The 21,173-nt window shown below is 41.2% G+C and overlaps 1 long non-coding RNA gene across 4 annotated transcripts in view; it reads right to left on the bottom strand.

Annotated features, from left to right (window-relative positions):
• Positions 1-21,173, bottom strand: part of LOC129619620 (uncharacterized) — a 302,195-nt gene that overhangs the window by 158,135 nt on the left and 122,887 nt on the right. For 3 of the 4 annotated variants that reach the window (XR_008697964.1, XR_008697966.1, XR_008697965.1), the window contains exons 2-3: positions 13,613-13,752; positions 4,529-4,695 (exon numbers count right to left, since the gene is read on the bottom strand). This is a non-coding gene — a long non-coding RNA (uncharacterized LOC129619620). Of the gene's footprint in view, positions 1-3,587; positions 3,949-4,528; positions 4,696-13,612; positions 13,753-21,173 lie in introns of those variants that run through there. The other variant, XR_008697967.1, reaches the window with a different exon arrangement.

The raw sequence follows: 21,173 nt of genomic DNA, 5'->3' as shown, positions 1-21,173 counted from the left end.
CTGGAGGAATCAACCTGCCTGACTTCAGGCTCTACTACAAAGCCACAGTTATCAAGACAGTATGGTACTGGCCCAAAGACAGAAATATAGATCAATGGAACAAAATAGAAAGCCCAGAGATAAATCCACGCACCTATGGACACCTTATCTTTGACAAAGGAGGCAAGAATATACAATGGATTAAAGACAATCTCTTTAACAAGTGGTGCTGGGAAAACTGGTCAACCACTTGTAAAAGAATGAAACTAGAGTCCATAAGACTGTTCTATACATCAGTGTCTCTTTTGCTGTCTCGTACACAGGGTTATTGTTACCATCTTTCTAAATTCCATATATATGCATAGAACAGTCTTATGGACTCTGTGGGAGAGGGAGAGGGTGGGAAGATTTGGGAGAATGGCATTGAAACATGTAAAATATCATGTATGAAATGAGTTGCCAGTCCAGGTTCGATGCACGATACTGGATGCTTGGGGCTGGTGCACTGGGACGACCCAGAGGGATGGAATGGGGAGGGAGGAGGGAGGAGGGTTCGGGATGGGGAACACATGTATACCTGTGGTGGATTCATTTTGATATTTGGCAAAACTAATACAGTTATGTAAAGTTTAAAAGTAAAATAAAATTAAAAAATAAATAAATAAAAATAAAAATAATATTCAATGCTGGTAAAGGTTCAGCAACACAAGATCTTTCATTATATGGTTGTACCAGTTAGTTTATGCAATATTTCTAAAAAAGAACTTAAGTTTTTTAAAAGCCTAAAAAAAAAAAAAAAAAGAATGAAACTAGAACACTTTCTAACACCATACACAAAAATAAACTCAAAATGGATTAAAGATCTAAACATAAGACCAGAAACTATTTACTCATTTTTTGACCACTCCATGTGGCAAGTGGGATCTTTCTCAACCAGGACCAGGAATCAAACCATACCCCCTGCAGTGGGAACAATGAATCTTAACCGCTGGACCACCAGGGAAGGCCCATCCTATGTCTTTTGATTAATACATTTAGTCCATTGACAGTTAAAGTTCATATATATGTACTTAATGCCATTTCATTGTTTTCTGATTGTTTTTGTAGTTCTTCTCTGTTTCTTTCTCCTCTTGTTCTTTTCCTTTGTGATCTGATGACTGTCTTTAAGTCTATGTTTGGATTCTTCCTCTTTTTTTATGTGTGGATTTATGGAAAAATATTTGTTTGTGGTTACCATGAGGTTCATATATTGTTGTTTAGTTGCTAAGTCATGTCCAACTCTTTTGTCATCCATGGATTGCCAGGCTCTTCTACCCAGGAAAGAATACCAGAGTGAGTTTCTATTTCCTACTCCAGGGGATCTTCCTGACCCAGGCAACTGAACCCATGTCTCCTGCATTGGCAGGTGGATTCTTTACCACTGAGACACCAGGGAAGCCCAGAGGTTCATATATATCAACCTATGTATATAACTACCTATTTTGATGATTCCTTAAGTTTGAACACATTCTAAAAGTCCTAAATTTTTACTCCTGCCACATTTTATGTTTTGATGTCAAATTTTATATATATTGTGTATCTTTTAACTACTATTGTAGATATAGATGATTTTACTACTTTTTTACTTTTAACCTTCCTTCTAGCTTTATAAGTGGCTAATCCACTACCTTTCCTATATGCTTTCTATTGCCAGTGAGATTTTTTTTTTCTGTCATAATTTTCCTTATTTCTTATCTGGCCTTTTATTCCACTTGGAGAGGCCCCTTTAACGCTTCTTGAAAGGCTGATTCAGTGGTGAACTCCTTCAGCTTTTGATTTTATGTAAAATTCTTTATCTCTCCTTAAATCTGAATGATAACCTCGCCAGGTAGAATACTCTTATTTGTAGGAGTTTTTGCCTTTCATCACTTTGAATGTATCATGCACATCTTCTGGTTTGCAGTTTCTGCTGAAAAGACTTATGGTACTTCCCTTGTATGTAACTGATTATTTTTCTCTTGCTGCTATTAACATTGTCTTTTTTTATTGGAATATAATTACTTTGCAATATTGTACTAGTTTTTGATTCTGTTTTCATCTTTAATTTTTGACATTTTATTGGTGTGGATATGTTTGTGTTCTCCAAAATGGAACGTCTCCATCTTGAAGGAACAGACATAAGTAGGAAATGTGCTATGGAGTCCAACAGCACCTTCCCTTCCAGCCACCAGAACCAGGTGTTTCAGGGGTTTTCCTGTGTAGGGTGTGTACACCTTTCTGTTTTGGAGATACTGATTGCTGTCAGCACACTGGAATGCAGTGCTGGCCCTCGGCCTGGCTGAATGCAAGGCTCTGCTTTGCGCTGTTGCTGCAGGTATGCTGCAGGGGCAGAACAATCTCCAGGCACAGCTGGTTTTGGGGCCCAGAGGCATGTAATTACCGGAAACTTACTGGTTGGCAGGCAGAGCCCCAGTGCAGCTGGCTGAGAGTCTCAGTGTCACATGACCACTGGTGAGTAGTACAGGCTCCCAGCCCAACTGACTGGAGCCCAGTGGCATGCAGCTGGTACAGGCGTAGGCAGTGGGGTAGGCCCCTGGCATGGCCGGCATGAGGCCTGGTGGCATGCAAATGCTACAAGCACGCTGGTAGGTAGGACAAACCCTAGTACTGATACACTAGAAGGAGGACTCCAAAATGACACCTATCAGCACTTGTATGCGCATGGTAGAATATGGTCGCAAAAATGGCTACCTCTAGTGTCTCAGTCGCTGTGAGGAGTCTCAGAGGCCTCCTGCCCCTCCAGGAAGTTGTCCAAGGTAAACAAGTAAGTCTAACATCGGTGCCTTTCAAACTGCTAACTCTGCGCTGGAACTCAGAGCAAGTGAGTTTTTGCCCTTTAAGAACAGAAGCCCAGTTTCCTACAGGCCTTGGGCTCCTCTGAGTGTAAGCCCTTCCAGTGTTCAAAGTCAGATGTTTTGAGAGCTTCTCTTCCTGGTGCAGCACCCCCAAGCTGAAGAGCACAATGTAGGGACTGGACTCCTCAATCTCAGGAGAACCTCAGTGATTGTCACTTTCTCCTGCGTGTGCATTACTACCCCAAGGGTGTGTGTCCTGACTGCACCGTGTCTCTATCACTGTTATCCATTTCGCTGTGGCTCCTTTAATATATCTTTAGTTGTGGGAAACCTTTACTTTTCATCAGGTTGTTCTCAGAGACAGGTGCTCTATAAGTTGTTGTGATTTGCCCGTTAGAGGAAATAAGCTCAGGATCTTCCTACTCTGCCTTCTTGATCTAATGGTGAGATTCTTTCTTGTGGAGTCAAAAAGTCTTGAAGACCAGGGTGGAAATTGTTGCAGAATTTTGAGTCTTTGGACTTCTAGTTCTTTCAAGAAACTATTTTGTTTTGGTAATATTTGGACACTAAGTAAATACTTACTAAAGAACAAATTGTTTAATTAATTTTCACTCAATGTATTTACTCATTGACTCTTTAGGCTAAATTAACAAGATTTTGCCAAAGGCTAGCTTTGGTTGCTTCCAGAACAATGCCTCTTTAGTATGTGTATGTATAAATGCAGTAATAGTTGCAATCATGTCTGATTGTTTTTTAATTTTTATTGATGTATAGTTGCTTTATAATGTGTTCATTTCTGCAGTACAGTATATTAAATCAGTTATATGTATGCGTATATCCCCTCTTTTTTGAATCTCCTCCCCATTTAGGTCACCACAGAGCATTATTCTACTAGACAAATATCCTCTGAGTTTGGGAAAATTCTTAAATACATTATATACTGAAAAATAGAAATTAAATGCATAAAGTATAGTGGACAGTATTGAGAAAGGTCAGATGAATAATCCTAGGCTTTGGTCTCTTCATATCCATCAGAAATATCTAACAGCAGAGCATGGTAGAATATAGGTGCTGCCCTTGGCTAAGTAGCAACTTCAGCCCCAGACACTTCTCTCCGCATTACTTGCTCAACATTCTGCCAGGAAAAAATCCTGGATTACAAAGGTGTGTAATACATGTGTTATTCACCTCTGTTCTTATGATAGTAAAAATTTGTCTGAAAAGGAGAGTTTAGTCATTATGTCAAATTTTCTTAATTTCAAAACTTAGTTTTCTAAAATTTCAAAAGGCTTATTTATCTGGCTGTTGTTACAGACCTCCACTTTCAACTAAATAGACCAGATATGGTTGCTAATGTTGATGACAACAAATATAAACCTCGTAATCAGCCCATTTACAGTAATATCTATTCAGTAGCTTTTTAAATAAAACACATATAGAGTCTAAGAAATAGTCTGAATGCTATAAATTAATTGGTGAATTAGTTAATTCATCGCCAAGTGTCATTCATGGTGATGGGGAACTCCATGACTCTAAAGAAACCGTGGGAGCCAGCACGCTTGAATTGTTCACATTCATTTCACTGAATTTAGAGGTGTAGGGAGAGCTTTCAAAGTTTTCTCTGAATTCTATTAACACCCCTAGAAGACTGACATATGGAAACTGTAGCCAAGATAGAAGAAAGATACACAGAACTAGGGTGCAGGCAATCTTACCAGGCCTGTCAAGATGCACAGACACTGGCACGCTTCTGACTTCTTTGGGAGGTGAGCACACAGGTGGAATGGAGAGTTCCCTGACAGGGTTCACGATCATCTCAAACTTTCACAGATCAAATGCTGACAAACATGAGACGCAGTGTCCCAAGGTGTCCCGAACATCCCTTAGACAGTTGGAGACAAAACTGTATTTCACTCCATTGTCTTGAACACTAATTTCAAAATGAACTTTAACCTGAAGGTCTTGTATAAGAACTTATATAATTTCTTCACTTTTCTGAATAATGCATTTCTGTTCATTATAAATTAATTTAAGTCCCATGGCAGATCAGGACATCATTTATGGTTTAAGAAAATTGGGGGGAATAAAAGGTCAGACGAGAGTTAGATGTGGTAGTGGAAAAATATCTGGCCGGTATATTTCATGGAATGTTTTGCAATCGCTTTTAAAATCTCTGGAAAGCTAGTCCTGAAGAACTTTATAGAAATTAAGGAGTTATTGGCAAGGCCTCTTGACTGAGACAGCTCAGTGGAAATATACCAATCCCAAAAAACAATAATTTAAGTTCTCCCTCTTCTGTTTCTAAGGATCGCCTGCCATCTAGTGGATGTATCAGAGTCATCGTGAATTGCTTTCTTGAAAACAATCAATAGTACTCATTGATAAATGTAACAATTTTTTAAAAAACTAAGAACAGGGCAGGAGCTTGTACTATAGCCCAGAATAAACCCTATCTCAGGCGAAAACTTAAAAGAATCATGGTGGAGTCTTTTCTTACCAAGACTTTAGAAAACAGATTAATTTTGTGCTGGACTAATCAAAAACCAATCCCATTAAATCCAAGCAAAATCAAAATAAGTTAAAAAAGAAAATTGCTGTTTTTCATACTTTCTTTGCATGTTATTTTTGTGTTAATTAAATAAATTTATTTTGCTTCAACATAACTATAATATTAACATTTGTGCCAAAAATCATGTAGTCAACAATTTTTTATTGAGAAACTCCAAGATCTATGCCATGGGAAACACAAAAGAAGGAAGAGATGTAAGCCCAGCATTTACATTTACAATGCAGTCAGGGAGAGAAAAATAACCCAAATGCAGCAGTTAGCAACTATGCAAACTTAAGTGATCCGAAGGAAGGAAAAGAGATCCATGAGAACAGGAGAAACTGGGGAAAGCTTGTAGTGAGACTAGGTGTATTTTGAATATAATTTGGAGACAAATGATCAAATCCCTGGGCCTGGAGACAGTGAAGAAGTGTTTTGTAGGAAGGGAGATTTATGTCTTAACATAAAGAGAAGGAAAATGGATCTTAATGATATAGACTCAAGGAGTATGTATTAGTATTAGTTGCTCAGTCATGACCGACTCTTTGCGACCCCATGGACTGCAGCCCACAGGCTCCACTGTCCATGAGATTTTCCAGGCAAGGATTCTGGAGTGGGTTACCATTTCCTTCTCCAAGGAAGTAGCCTACAAATATGGGCCACTTTGTATGCTGATCAAATATCACCTGAGCAAAATTTGTGAAGATCTTTATGAAAAAGGTAAAGTATAATTGTTACTACCATGTGAGTCATTAGACCCTTCCTCATTCGCCCTCAGTTCAGCAACAACTGGGGCTTCCCTGGTGGCTCAGACAGTAAAGAATTTGCCTGCAATGAAGGAAACCTGGGCTAGATCCCTGGGTCAGGAAGATTCCCTGGAGAAGGGAATGGCTACCCACTCCAGTATTCTTGCCTCGAAAATTCCATGGACAAAGGAGCCTGGCAGGCTGCACTCCATGGGATTGCAAAGAGTCAAACCAAGTGACTAACACTTTAAGCAACAACTGGCTAGTTGTAAGTGGAAATAAATTCCTGTAATTGAACTCTAAGAATACTCCTGCAAGCCTTCCTATTAACCAAAGAGAGGCTCCTGATTGCCAGACTCTTAAATCATTTTCGAAAGGAAACATGAGTTTATAGAGCCAGGTACATTAGTGAAGTTCCCACTCATCCCTCCCAGGGTTGCCTATGCCAAAGGGTGGGGCCAGGCTCCCCTTTGGAGACTCAGGCTGCTCCCACATCCTAAGGGCCACCAACTATGCCTTCATTCCCCCCAAAATGGCTTTTGTTACTTCAAACTATTGTTCATCTCATTTTAACATCAGTTTAAGCATATCTTACTGGAGAAAGCAATGGCACCCACTCCAGTACTCTTGCCTGGAAAATCACATGGACGGAGGAGCCTGGTGGGCTGCAGTCCATGGGGTCGCTAAGAGTCAGACACGACTGAGCGACTTCACTTTCACTTTTCACTTTCATACATTGCAGAAGGAAATGGCAACCCACTCCAGTGTTCTTGCCTGGAGAATCCCAGGGACTGGGGAGCCTGGTGGGCTGCCATCTATGGGGTTGCACAGAGTCAGACACAACTGAAGCGACTTAGCAGCAGCAGCAGCAAGCATACCTTAAATTTTAAAGGAATTATTCATCCTACAGCTTAAATTTTCCTGTTCTCATCCACCTTTTCTTTGACTTTGAGGCTTCTTCTCATTTATAGGGCCTAAATAATAATAATAAAAATTATCATGTTTTTTTCCAATATATACTTCCTACTTAAATTCTTTTAATTATAAAATAAATTTTCATAATCATAAATCAGATTTTTATTAATGAAAGCCCTGTAAGATTACTGTTGCCTCACTTGCATTGATTTTCAGAGATTATGCAAATTGCACATTACACAGAAAGAAACAAGGTAAGGATTTTATTTTAGATCTTTCTAATTTCAAATCTTGCCTCTGCATGTTGTTTATTATATGGATTGTACTGCTGCCTACTAAGGAATACATTTTAAAGTTAGACTTGATCTTTTGACCTTCCTCTGTTGAAGCTGTAGCCTCTAGACATATTTCCTCACAAGTCACAAGCCTTGATTTAATCAGATGAATTAGATAAGGGGAAAAAAACCTTTAAGGTCAGGGAGTATAACTTCCTGCAAAGAATAGGATTTTTCCCTATATAGCATTTATTGTTCCAAACACATTTATAATAAATAACACATTTTCCTATTGCATGAAAAAAAGGAAAGTCACTCAGTTATGTCTTACTCTTTATGACCCCATGGACTGCTGCCTGCCAGATTCCTCTGTCCATGGAATTTTCCAGGGAAGAATACTGGAGTAGGTAGCCATTTCCTTCTCCAGGGGATCTTCCAAACCCAGGGATTCAACCCAGGTCTCCTGCTTTGCAGGCAGATTCTTTAACATTTGAGCCACCAGGGAAGCCCCTATTGCATACCTCTCATGAAAAATATCCTGCCAGTATCCAAGATTGCCTCGTAAAAACTCAAATAGTTCCCATCTCCCATCTCTAGACTTGCTGCTAGAGTTCCCCATCCTCTAACTTCTCTTACTTACTAGATGGAAGCGTTCTGCTATTTCCTCTCAGGAAAATCATTTCTTCAGTGCTTAAGCTGTCACTTGACTCCAGAGGAGGGACAGAGGTGAAGAGACTCTCTGTCACAAGTAAAGATTTTGAAAAAGAGCAAAGTGACCTGAAACCAAACCTGAGGAGATGCTCAGTATCCTCAGGAGTCATGTGAGCACTCACATTTCTGGCAAACACTTGCTCCTACATTTTTTTAGGAAAGGGGAGTAGGGAAGGGCCCACATGAGTGCTCTGGTTCTCATGGAACTACTGACTGACCCATTGAAATACCACAAGGCTAAGGAAGGAATTCCTAAGGAGAAGGAAGGAGTTCCTAAGGAGAAGAAAGTTCTGGTTGCCTTTGAGTATCTCCCAAACATTAAAAGAACATTTCACTGGGCCACAACCACAAGAATTACCCTGAAAATCAATTTGTACCATGTCCCAGACAACTTCTTCCAGACTGAGGGTAGTTCAAGGTTCTTCTAGAAATGAACCCAAAAGTCAGAGAAGCAGACTGTACCACTGGCTTCTCCTAATTAAGCAAAAGATTTAAAAAATTTATTGGAGATTTAGAGGAGTTCATTGAAACTTGCAATAATGTTAAGTATACACAAAGCTAGTGGAGCTGATGGAATTCCAGTTGAGCTATTCCAAATCCTGAAAGATGATTCTGTGAAACTGCTGCACTCAATATGCCAGCAAATTTGGAAAACTCAGCAGAGGCCACAGGACTGGAAAAGGTCAGTTTTCATTCCAATCCCAAAGAAAGGCAATGCCAAAGATGCTCAAAATACTGCACAATTGCACTCATATCACATGCTAGTAAAGTAATGCTCAAAATTCTCCAAGCCAGGCTTCAGCAATATGTGAACCATGAACTTCCAGATGTTCAAGCTGGTTTTAGAAAAGACAGAGGAACCAGAGATCAAATTGCCAACATCCACTGGATCATCAAAAAAGCAAGAGAGTTCCAGAAAAACATCTATTTCTGCTTTCTTGACTATGCCAAAGCCTTTGACTGTGTGGATCACAATAAACTGTGGAAAATTCTGAAAGAGATGGGAATACCAGACCACCTGAACTGCCTCTTGAGAAATCTGTATGCAGGTCAGGAATCAACAGTTAGAACTGGACATGGAACAACAGACTGGTTCCAAATAGGAAAAGGGGTACATCAAGGCTGTATATTATCACCCTGCTTATTTAACTTCTATGCAGAGTACATCATGAGAAATGCTGGACTGGAAGAAACACAAGCTGGAATCAAGATTGCCGGGAGAAATATCAATAATCTCAGATATACAGATGACACCACCCTTATGGCAGAAAGTGAAGAGGAACTAAAAAGCCTCTTGGTGAAAGTGAAAGTGGAGAGTGAAAAAATTGGCTTAAAGCTCAACATTCAGAAAATGAAGATCATGGCATCCGGTCTCATCACTTCATGGGAAATAGATGGGGAAACAGTGGAAACAGTGTCAGACTTTATTTTTGGGGGCTCCAAAATCACTGCAGATGGTGACTGCAGCCATGAAATTAAAAGACGCTTACTCCTTGGAAGGAAAGTTATGACCAACCTAGACAGCATATTCAAAAGCAGAGACATTACTTTGCCAACAAAGGTCCGTCTAGTCAAGGCTATGGTTTTTCCTGTGGTCATGTATGGATGTGAGAGTTGGACTATGAAGAAGGCTGAGTGCCAAAGAATTGATGCTTTTGAACTGTGGAGTTAGAGAAGACTCTTGAGAGTCCCTTGGACTGCAAGGAGATCCAACCAGTCCATTCTGAAGGAGATCAGCCCTAGGATTTCTTTGGAAGGAATGATGCTAAAGCTGCAACTCCAGTACTTTGGCCACCTCATGTGAAGAGTTGACTCATTGGAAAAGACTCTGATGCTGGGAGGGATTGGGGGCAGGAGGAGAAGGGGACGACAGAGGATGAGATTGCTGGATGTCATCACTGATTTGATGGACGTGAGTCTGAGTGAACTCCGGGAGTTGGTGATGGACAGGGAGGCCTGGCATGCTGTGATTCATGGGGTCACAAAGAGTCGGACACAACTGAGCGACTGAACTGAACTGAACTGATACACCTCAGTTTGAGAGGGACACTAGGTCAACGTGGGGTGTTAACCGCTTTGGTGACACTGGCCTGCACGGAGACATCAGAGAAGATCATGGAAATGAAAGCCAGATTGGAGCACAAGGCAGAAGCTGCTGCTACCTCTGCAGTGGAGCATCCAGGGAGCCTTGTCTACTAATGACCTAATCTGCAATTAAGAAAATTTAAAATATTTTCTGAACTATAATTCTGGCAGAGGATGGGAGGTGAGGTAGGGAGAATCCACAGTTGAAGCCTGCCATGCTGGGAGCTACTGAAAATCTGTAAAGAAGAAGCTTAACAGTAGCTAAGAGTATATAGAGTCACACAACTCTGAGTTCAAATACTAACTCTGCTATTTACAACCCAGGAGAAATAATTTAATGTCTCAGAACCTCACTATCTAAAAACTGGAATGCTATGAGGATATCCCAGAAATGACATCTGGAAGGACTTAGCACGCTGTCCAGTGTATTCTACTTGCTCGATCAGAGACAGAGGTGGCTGTTGGGGTTATGGCCATCACTAATTGCCCACTGACCAAAACAGAAGCAGTATCTAAAAATGCTAAGCTAAAAAAGCAGGGCCTTTTTGCTCCATCTTTACTAACCAAACCACCCACTTCCAACATTCTAAAAGCCTGCTTGCTATCTCACTCATCTATTGCCCCAGAATCACATCAAATAGGCCATTCCACTCCATCCACCTACAAAGTCAGCTTCAAGTCCCTAAAAGATAACTGCAGATGCCCCCAGAGCTCCTATTGTACAATTTGTTAAAGTCTTACCAGGCAAAGACACCAGGGGCAAGCTGTGGTCTGACAAACTCAGATTTATTGACTAGATGAGTCAAGGGAGGGCACTCCTGAGCTACCATGGAACAACAACAAAGCTCAACAGGGAGGCAGGAAGAGAGAAGACTTTTCCAAAGTTTGACTTCTGTGAAAAGAGAAGCTAAGGGAAGTAGGGACCAGCTCTGTGCTGGCTGCTATTTCTGGGACAAGATTAGGGGAAATGGGTAACTAAGGACTGGATGCTGTCATGGAAGCATCCATGACATGCTGGAAGCAAGTAATGGATGAAAGCACGGTCAGCTTAGCAATTAAATATCCCCAGGAATCATTGCTGTTGTTTACTCGCTAAGTCATTTCTGACTGTTTGTGACCCTGTAGACTGTAGCCCTCCAGACGCCTCTGTCCATGGAATTCTCCAGGCAAGAATACTAGCACGGGGCACCATTTCCTTCTCCAGGGTATCTTCCCAGTGCAGGGATTGAACCCACTTCTCCTGCATTAGCAGACAGATTCTTTACCACTGAGGCACCAGAGAAACCCATCCGCAGGAATAGATGTGTACAAAAAGCAAGTCTGGGGGCATCATTCATAAAAGGCAGTCACTGAAAGACAGACAGCTGTTATAGGCCCTCAGGGGAAACCATGTCTCCTCTTAATTTTTTGATTGACTTCTCTGGGTCTGTCCTCCCAGCCTAGTGAACCACAGAGCTGCTTTTCCCTTTTTATCACTTAGACAGTTTTCACTCTTTCAGTCCTGGATAGATCTTTTCTCTTTTAAAGTTGCCTCTAGAAACTATGAGTGGGGTTGCTGGGAATCCTCTACTATTTCTGCAGCTTTTTGTTAAGTCTAAAGCTATTCTAAAAGGAAGGTTATTGAAAACAACAAAAAGCAGCTTCCTACACAAGCCCTGATAATGCTTCCCACAGGCACTGTGTCACAGGGAAGTCACTCCATAGCATGTTTAAAATTCTTGATTCTTCCTCATTTTCAACCAAATTCTGCTTCGTTCCTAATCTCCTCTTCCAAGGTCCCAGATGGATCTCTGTGAAGCTGCAAGTTTATCTCCTTTGCCAAGATAGCTTTTTTAAATATTATGGTTTTATCCCTAAGACTCTTCAAAGTAAGTCTCCGCCTCAATCCCCTCCTCCTCAATCTTTGGTTTCACATCAAGTGCCTAGTGACCCTCTTTGCAGAGAAGACACCCATTGGACAGAGCCCTCTGGCATGGCCTGACACCATCTGTCTGGGCATCCCTGGCTTGGTAAGGAACATGCCCACATCACTCTTCTCAGCAATGGCTCATTCTGTTGACTCATTGCACTTGTGGAAGCTAAAATCCCCTACATCTTTCCCATAGGAACTGGGCCAAGTCAGCTGTCCTCTCCACCTTCCTAAACTCACATGGTTTAAGCCAACATAGAATTTTACCGACAATATTCATCTTGTAAGTTTTTCTATCTGTCAACACTGCAACAGAAGAGAAGAGAACCAAGAATCAGAAATTCTGGGTGCAGATTCTAGTTCTCTAACTACTTGCAAGTCTTTAAACAAGTCATTCTACTCCTCGGGGTGTAGTTCCTTTGCTTGTAAAACAACTGTGTTGCCATTAGACAACGTCTGAGATCTCTTCATGTCTCTTACACTACTATATATTAGGATCAGTCTATTTTACTATGTTTCATCATTTTGCTGATGAAGAAACTGACTCAGGGGAATCAATTCATTTGCCCAAAATGGTATAGTTCCAGGATTCTAGCCAGCACTGTCAGGATCTTCCCCTTCTCAAAACAGCCTGCCCTTGACCTTGTTCAGTTCTCTTGCATGATTGATCTCTCCTCTGCTTCTGCACACAAGGCCATCAAGAACTTTCTTAGTCTGGGGAAAAACTGTCTGCTTATGGCTAACTGCACTGGCTATCCCCTTCTGCTTCTCCCCTTCACCACCCACCTGCCCAAGAAGTCATATGTGTGCGTATGTGTGCAAATACCCCTGTGTGCATTTTCCTGTTCACTTGTTTCTTCAGCCTCTTAAAATCAGGCTCCTTTTCCTACATGCACTGAAACTGATCTCTCAGCTGGAGACCCTGTGTTCAATCATTATCACCATTGACCTTTCTGGACCCATTTCCTTCTCCCTAGAGTCGGACACGACTGAGCGACTTCACTTTCACTTTTCACTTTCATGCATTGGAGAAGGAAATGGCAACCCACTCCAGTGTTCTTGCCTGGAGGATCCCAGGGACGGGGGAGCCTGGTGGGCTGCCGTCTATGCGTCGCACAGAGTTGGACACGACTGAAGCGACGCAGCGGCAGCAGAGTTTCTTAAGGTTTTTGTTTGAACTTCTCTTTTTAGAAACCTTCAACTAATCATCTCTACACTAGTGACTCCCGAATCTGCGCTACTAGTTCAGACATACGTGACAGGATAGCTCATTGTGATACCAGCCCCTGGTGTTTTCCTCTTTCTGCTACTCCAAATGGACAGTGCGGACCTTAGAGATCCTGTAGGAGACTTTGCTGTGTGGAAATCTGAAGGCCCTACCCAGTCCAGATTCTGTCCAATGACTATAGGCAGCCCTGGAGTAGACTTTGTCCCAGGCACTATTAATAGCTAAAAAGCTATAAAGCAGGTAAAAGTCCACAGTGATATTTAGCAGGAGGTCAGAGGGCTAGCAGGCATTTTGCCAATCTCTCTCATAAAAAGTACAAAAAATATTCTCTTTTCAGCTAGAAGAAGAAAAATTGATAAAGTTTAAGAGGAGGTCTGGTTACCTGGATGTGTAGATAAATATGGTTTGCTTTAGGGCCGAGTACATTTTTTAAAATCCTTGTCCATTTGCATGTCATGGAAACAGTCAAAACAATCCATATGACAACTTTTTACTGCAAACAAGAATGTGCTGTACACATTACTGAAACAAAACAGAAACAGAGAGACTAAAGTGAGAGGAAAGCGCAACCAAGGATTCAACACATTTAAAATAAACAAAAAGAAGAAAATCCTCTTCATTCAAAGATGTGCTTACAAATGCCATTTAAATGTCTTTCAATGTTTTGTGAAACAGATGGGAACTTTATTTGGCATGAAAATTTAGATATAATATGAAACTGAAGGACCAAGTTTAGAAACCCAGAAATCCCACCACAGCCACTTACTCCACTTTTCAACATTGATATTCAATAAAAAAAAAAAAACTAAATTTAGACTTTTAAGAGGCCACATCAATTTAATTTTATAGTACAATAAAAGCTAAAGATCGAAATATTCTATAATTTGTCTATAAATTCTTACATAAGGCTAAGAACATTTTAAAGATCTTTTTTCTATTTTCTAGAATACCCAGGCCTACAGAAGACAAAAGTTTAGTTAAAATCTGTACCACATGTTGCAATGTAATAGCTTTTTTTTAAGTTAGGTCATGTATGGATTATTTAAGGAGTTTCATATTTCATTTCTCTTGAATTCATTTTTCCTGTGAGAAAGCACATTCATGGTAACAGTGCCATAATTAGAGAAGAATTTCCAGTGTCCTCCTGCTGGTAGAACACTTCCTGCCTGAGATGGGCCTCGTTTTCCAGTCCTGGGAGTGCATTTCAGGATGTCAAACTAAAGGCAGGGTGGTGTGAATATGAAAATATTTTTTACCTAAACCAAATAACATCAGACCCAGTAGAAATCACAGACTATGATTCTGACCATCCTAGGGAGAGAAAAAGTGAGAGGTGGTAAATTCAAGTTAGGAAAGTAAGAAAGAGTTTGTAATGTATACAAGCAGAGAGCAATTCAGAAACTACAAGTGCCCCCTAATATCCACTTTTTCCTTTCTGCCAGAGTAACTTATTTTTAGCTATACACATGGCCACAGAGAATAGACAGTGTGTTTCCAAGTAATTGGAGGTGTCTGTGTGATCCTTAAGCTCTACCCAAGAAGACTAATGTAGGAGTTCCTGTGACAGCTTTTCAGGAATCTTCGGTAAGAAACAATTGATATTAACCCTATTCTGCTGTTGGAATACAGATTTCAGTGGTCAGATATCCATCTAGACTATGAGCATAGAAAACACACCCTCTAATTGGTGGAACAAAAGCCTAGAGATCTCACACCTGAAGACTTTGTGGAATGGAGCTGCCGTACCTGCGCTCGATGGCTGAACTCATTTCCTAGGGCTGCCATCACACAACAGACATTCATGCACTGTTAGTTCTGGAGGCTAGAAGTCCAAATCCTATAGGTCGGCAGAGCCATGCTCTCTTCAGAGCCTCTGGGAAACAACTCTTCCTTGTCTCTTCCTAGCTTCCGGTGGTTGCCGGTGAAAATATAATTAAAGGTAAAATCTCCCAAGCCAGAAACATCTCTATAAATCAGAAGAGAAAGAAGCAGTGCTACTGCTGAATAAGCCTTAAGCCAGAATGTGATGCTCATTACAGGCAATCCACAAAGAAACTGCAAAGCCAGAAAGAAATCTCACCTTTAACAAAGCCAAGCAGATACAACCCATTCCATATGTGTTCTCAAGATCAACAATGACTGGTACTCAAGTAAGAGGACTTAGCAACTCCTCCTGTCACACACAGTTCATCCTAGATTCACCTGATACACTGGAGTGGTCATCTCTATTTGTTAATTGGCTTAATCGGAAAGGAAAATTAAGCTCATGTCATTATGGCAGGAATGAGGGGCCTACAGAAGTGAAGCTCCCCAAGGAACTGGGAGGCAGGGACATTATCTTCCTTAATGATCACACTTCAAGTCCTTGAGAAAGACATTTCTGAAGAGAGAGGGGTGGGGGATGTTTATTAGCTTTTAGAAAGATTCACATACATTTGGAAGAGATAGAAAAACAATTTATACTTAATAACTTTCTAAAGTAAGTAAGAAAAGGAAAGAGTGAGGGGGTTTCTTCCCTTATTTTCAAGTGAAGCTTTATTTCTAATCTGCATATCCATTATACTGAGCAGTCCTTGGCATTCCTTGGCTTGTAGACACCTCATTTCCATCTCTGACTCCATCATTATGTAGTATTCTCCTTGTGTGTCTTTGTCATTGTTGTTTAGTGAGTCATGTCTGACTCTTTGTGACACCATGGACTGTAGCCCAGCAGGCTCCTCTGTCCATGGAATTTTCCAAGCAAGATTACTGGAGTGGGTTGCCATTGTGTGACTTTTTTAAGTCCAAAATTCCCATTTAGGGCACATCCTAAAACAATATGACATCATCTTAACTTGATAATGTATGAAAAAGTGAAAGTCACTCGATCGAGTCCAACTCTTTGTGACCCCATGGACTATATACAGTCCATGGAATTCTCCAGGTCAGAATAATGGAGTGGGTAGCCTTTCCCTTCTCCAGGGGATCTTCACAACCCAGGGATCGAACCCAGGTCTCCCACATTGCAGGGAGATTCTTTACCAGCTGAGCCATCAAGGAAGCCCAAGAATACTGGAGTGGGTAGCCTATCCCTTCTTCAGGGGATCTTCCCAACTCAGGAATCAAACCAGGGATTCCTGCATTGCAGGCATATTCTTTACCAACTGAGCTACTAGGGAAGCCCTGATAATGTATGCAAAGACCCTATTTCCAAATAAGTTTGTAGTCAAAGTTGCTAGGGAAAGGGGGTTAGGACTTCAGCACATCTTTGGGAGAAGAGTTTATACAATTTGATCCACAAAAATGGTGTACCTGAAAAATTAATGTTGGAGAAAAAAATTCTAACTTGAGGTTTTTCGTGCTTACAGCCAAGTAGTTCTCAGTTCTGGAAGAATTTGGTGACAAATTAAAGGCTCCCAACATCCTCCACTGAATCAGTGACCTCCTCTCACATAGGGTGTAGGGAGCACTCTAGGAGACTCCCTGGCCAACTCCTTTGTCACTTATCCAACTCAACCCCACCCTTCAAACACTAAATTGATTGCAGCCTTGAGGTGGTGTCTACATTTTATCTCTTCATCTGATACTTAAAATTGTTTAAGAGGAAAAATAAAACCTTTTAATTTTTTAATTAGGAAGTCCTAGCAGACATATGCCAACTATGATAATGCTTTGAAGTAAATGAGCTTCAAAATGCAATCAAACTATCAATCAACAGATAAAAATTACTGACATGAAATCCTTGGCTCTTTTGTCTAGGGAGAAGCAAGTGTTGAGAGCAGGAAAGTTTTTTAAAGGTCATATCTAGAATAATATGATTAAAGTAAAAGTAATTTGAAAAGATAAAATGGAAAACAGATTTAGACTTCTAAAATATTTAAATATTTAGAATTTATTACTAGACCAACTAGTGAAATCCTGAACATGCCATAACAACAAAACAAAAAACCCCTTTGTTTTGGCCCTGTGGTAATTCCCAATTGCCCAAGGCAGACTTATTCCTCTCTGTTGCTGTAACATTATAGAACAAAAATGCATGCCAGGGAAGACAAGTAAAAACTCAAAATGAAAGCAGATCTGCAGAGGTAAAAGTGTGTAAGTTGTCCACATGGAGGTCATCCACAGGAAGAATGGAGAGAGAGAGCATCAGAGCTGAGCTTAGGAAATTCTTTTTAAAGCCCCAAAGTTTTCAGAAAAAAGAATCTCAGAAATCTACCTTTTCACTGAATTGAATATCACCCATGTAAGGTCCAAAAAGATACAAGTAATAAAATTTGACCATTCTTCTCTATCTCAAATCCACAGGGATGCTAGCAAGCAGATGTCTGGTCAACAACCCATGAGCAGTACCACAAAACAGGCTGTTGCAGAGATGTTGAACCTAGATGCCCCCTGGGCAATGTTAACAAGTCTACTGAATGCATTATGAGTGCTTTCCATATATTTCATATTGAAGCAAATACTACAAAAGACAACAAAAGCAACCATATTTATAAACAGTTATGTAGTCTGGTGTTACTACCAAGTCTTTATAACTGGAGTATCAATGAGATCTTCATAATAAAGTAAGTCAAGCCCCTCAGGGACCTATTCAGATCCTCTTCTCACCTTATCCTTACCGTTACCATCCCCAAAGGATAGGGCATTGGAAATAAATTTGCCAGAAAGAATGAGCCAAATGTCAAGAACTGAAAAAAGGAGCCAGAGAAATTAAATCTTAGAAGAATTGAGCCAAGGCAAGAAAAAAAATGGCGCCAGGAGGTAAAGTAACAAAGGAAGTAAAGTCAAGACTGGAGATGAAGCCTGGGTGGCAGTGACTCTATGAATGCCGCTGGGCGGCTACCATGTGTGGGTCAGCAACATGTGATGCAGTCAAGCTTGCCTGACAACGAGTTGAATGTGCCCTTTTTCTACCACCACCCAACCTGTCATACAGACATCAGGGAAAGGCTGATGTTTTCTCAGGTCCATCTTTGGAAAAACTGCCTTACAGTCCAGGGCTCATTTAAGTTCAGCAAGAGGCTCCAGATATGTTTCTTCAGTATGCATCTCTGAAGGCCCACCAGTCCACCTGGATCAATTCTCTTTAAAAGACACTCCCAGCTCAACTCCTCTATCTCTCTGGAATCTCATGGCCAAGAGTCCATTTCTGGCAATTCCTATTCTAGCTTCTCTGCCCTGATGACTAGGAGTGGATGCGAGATTGGGAAGCAAAAGACAGGGAAGCTGAAGATCAGAAGCTGCAGGACTGACTCTTTGCTCCAGGGAACTCCATGCAGGAATGCTTTTCTTGACCACAGAAAAAGACCCTAACTTCATTCTATTTCCAATTACTGCCCTGTGTTTCCAGATCTTGATGGCCAAGGCCACAGAAACATTTCATGGAAAATAGGAATTTTGCACAGGGTTACCTGGTTTACCATCTTTCTTATTCTAAATTTAGGTACAGAAATCCTCAATGGTGACAATCACAAATACTTCAGCCAGGATCACTCATACGTTCTGCAAATTCTAAGCTTCACTTACTTTTTAATCTATTTTTTTTTTTTACTGAAGGATAACTGCTTTACAGAATTTTGTTGTCTTCTGTCAAACCTCAAATGAATCAGCCATGCTACTGCTAAGTCGCTTCAGTCATGTCTGACTCTGTGCGACCCCACAGACGGCAGCCCACCAGGCTCCCCCGTCCCTGGGATTCTCCAGGCAAGAACACTGGAGTGGGTCCCCATTTCCTTCTCCAATGCAGGAAAGTGAAAAGTGAAAGTGAAGTTGCTCAGTCATGTCTGACTCTTAGTGACCCCATGGACTGTAGCCTACCAGGCTCCTCCATCCATCAGATTTTCCAGGCAACAGTACTGGAGTGGATTTTCCAGGCAAGATTTTCCAGGCATTGCCTTCTCCATAGGTAAACATATACCCCTCCCTTTTGAACCTACCTCCTATCTCCCTCCCCATCCCACCCCTCTAGGTTGATGCAGAGCCCCTGTTTGTTTCCTGGGCCATACAGCAAATCCCTGTTGGCTATATATTTTACACATGGTGATGTAAGTTTCCATGTTACTCTTTCCAATCCTTTCTTAATGTGAAGTGAAGAGAAGTGAAGTGAAAGTCACTCAGTCATGTCCAACTCTTTGCAACCCTATGGACTATACAGTCCCCGGAATTCTCCAGGCCAGAATACTGGAGTGGGTAGCCTTTCCCTTCTCCAGGGGATCTTCCCAACCCAGGGATCAAACCCAGGTCTTCCACATTTCAGACAGATTCTTTACCAGCCGAGCCAAAAAGAAAGCCCTAAGAATACTGATCTTGGTAGCCTCTCCCTTCTCTAGTGGATCTTCCCAACCCAGGAATTGAACTGGGATCTTCTGCATTGCAGGTGGATTCTTTACCAACTGAGCTACCAGGGAATCCTTTCTTGGGTGAAAAACAGAGGAAGACTATTTACTTTGTCTCATATGAAAAATAACTGGATTGAAAGAACATAAACTTTCCTATCACCTTTAGTCATTTATTCATTCAACAAATATTTATTAAGCATTAACAATGTCCCAGGCAATGTGCTGTTCAACTGGAGATTCTAGACATGAGTAAGAGACAACGTATGCTTTATTTGTGCAATACTTCAGGAACAGCTACCTTCATTTATTGGGCAAGAAGCAAGGCTATGTGGCATCCTGGTGGTCATTTTTGTGAAGTAGTTCAGTACTTAGAGGGCGTCCCAAGATCTCTGTTCCCTGACCTCTTTTTATTTTTTTATAACTTTCATTTCCACCTTCCTTCCCCCATTTCTTCCAGTAGCCCTGCCTGGCTCCCTAACCTCACCTAGACCTTCTCCAGCCCTGAGATGTTACATTTCAGGGCACTGCACTCTTGTCCACCTTGCTTTCTCAATCCCTTTTTCATGCTGAGCTTATTCTTCAGCCTAAATGCGTCTTCCGATGCAGCTTATTCCTTCACTTTCTATTTTTCTTCCTGTTCACTCTCTCACTTAAAATACACTTTTACTAAATCCAAACTCTCTTCCTATTTTGTCTTTCTAGTAATACTCCAGCTCTGGATCAATCTAGCCATTCCTCTTCTTGGCTCCATATACAAGTTGCTAAGTGCCATTGGAAAGAATTCATTCATACTCAGACACTCGATTGTGTCTGACTCTTTGCAACCCCATGGACTGTAACCCACCAGGCTCCTGTGTTCATTGGATTTCCCAGGTAAGAATACTGGAATGGGTTGCCATTTCCTCCTCCAGAGTATCTTTCTAACCCAGAGATTGAACCCACGTCTCCTATGTCTCTTGCATTGTCAGGGGGTTCTTTATGACCAGCACCACCCAGGAAGCCCCACTGGATAGAAAGATTTCACAAATGAACTACAAGATGAAAGAATCTGAACATCTACTTATTTCTGGCCTAGGACCCCAGTTGGATTTTTAAAGCTGACAGAAAGTTCACTGTCCTTGAGAGCATTCTTCCCTTATTCCATTCTGAGGCCATTCCACATCATCATCAGTCTTTTCCAGTATTCAGTCGTGCTGCCTCTCCCCCACTTTTGGGTTGACAGCCTTAACTACTTCACAAGGAAAATGAGTCACTGGCACAAGATGCCATGAGTGGCTTTTCTGACTCTGTCTGAGTTGACACCGACACACAGGCAGGAGCAGATTGGAATAATGTCCTAGTTCCTAACCTTGCTCTGCCCGCTCAGTGTTTAGAGTAAGAAACTTAACTCTCTGCATTGATCTTCCCCTTTTTCTCTTTCAGTTCAGTTCAGTTGCTCAGTCATGTCCGACTCTTTGCAAATCCATACCAGGCTTTCCTGTCCATCACCAACTCCCGGAGTTTACTCAAACTCATGTCCATTGAGTAGGTGATGCCATCCAACCATCTCATCCTCTGTCGTCCCCTTCTCCTCCTGCCTTCAATCTTTCCCAGCATCAGGGTCTTTTCCAATGAATCAACTCTTCG

This window comes from Bubalus kerabau, chromosome 9, assembly GCF_029407905.1.
Source record: "Bubalus kerabau isolate K-KA32 ecotype Philippines breed swamp buffalo chromosome 9, PCC_UOA_SB_1v2, whole genome shotgun sequence".
Taxonomy (NCBI): domain Eukaryota; kingdom Metazoa; phylum Chordata; class Mammalia; order Artiodactyla; family Bovidae; genus Bubalus; species Bubalus kerabau.
Note: the sequence above shows the minus strand (reverse complement) of the source record. Positions and strands in the feature narration are given on the sequence as shown.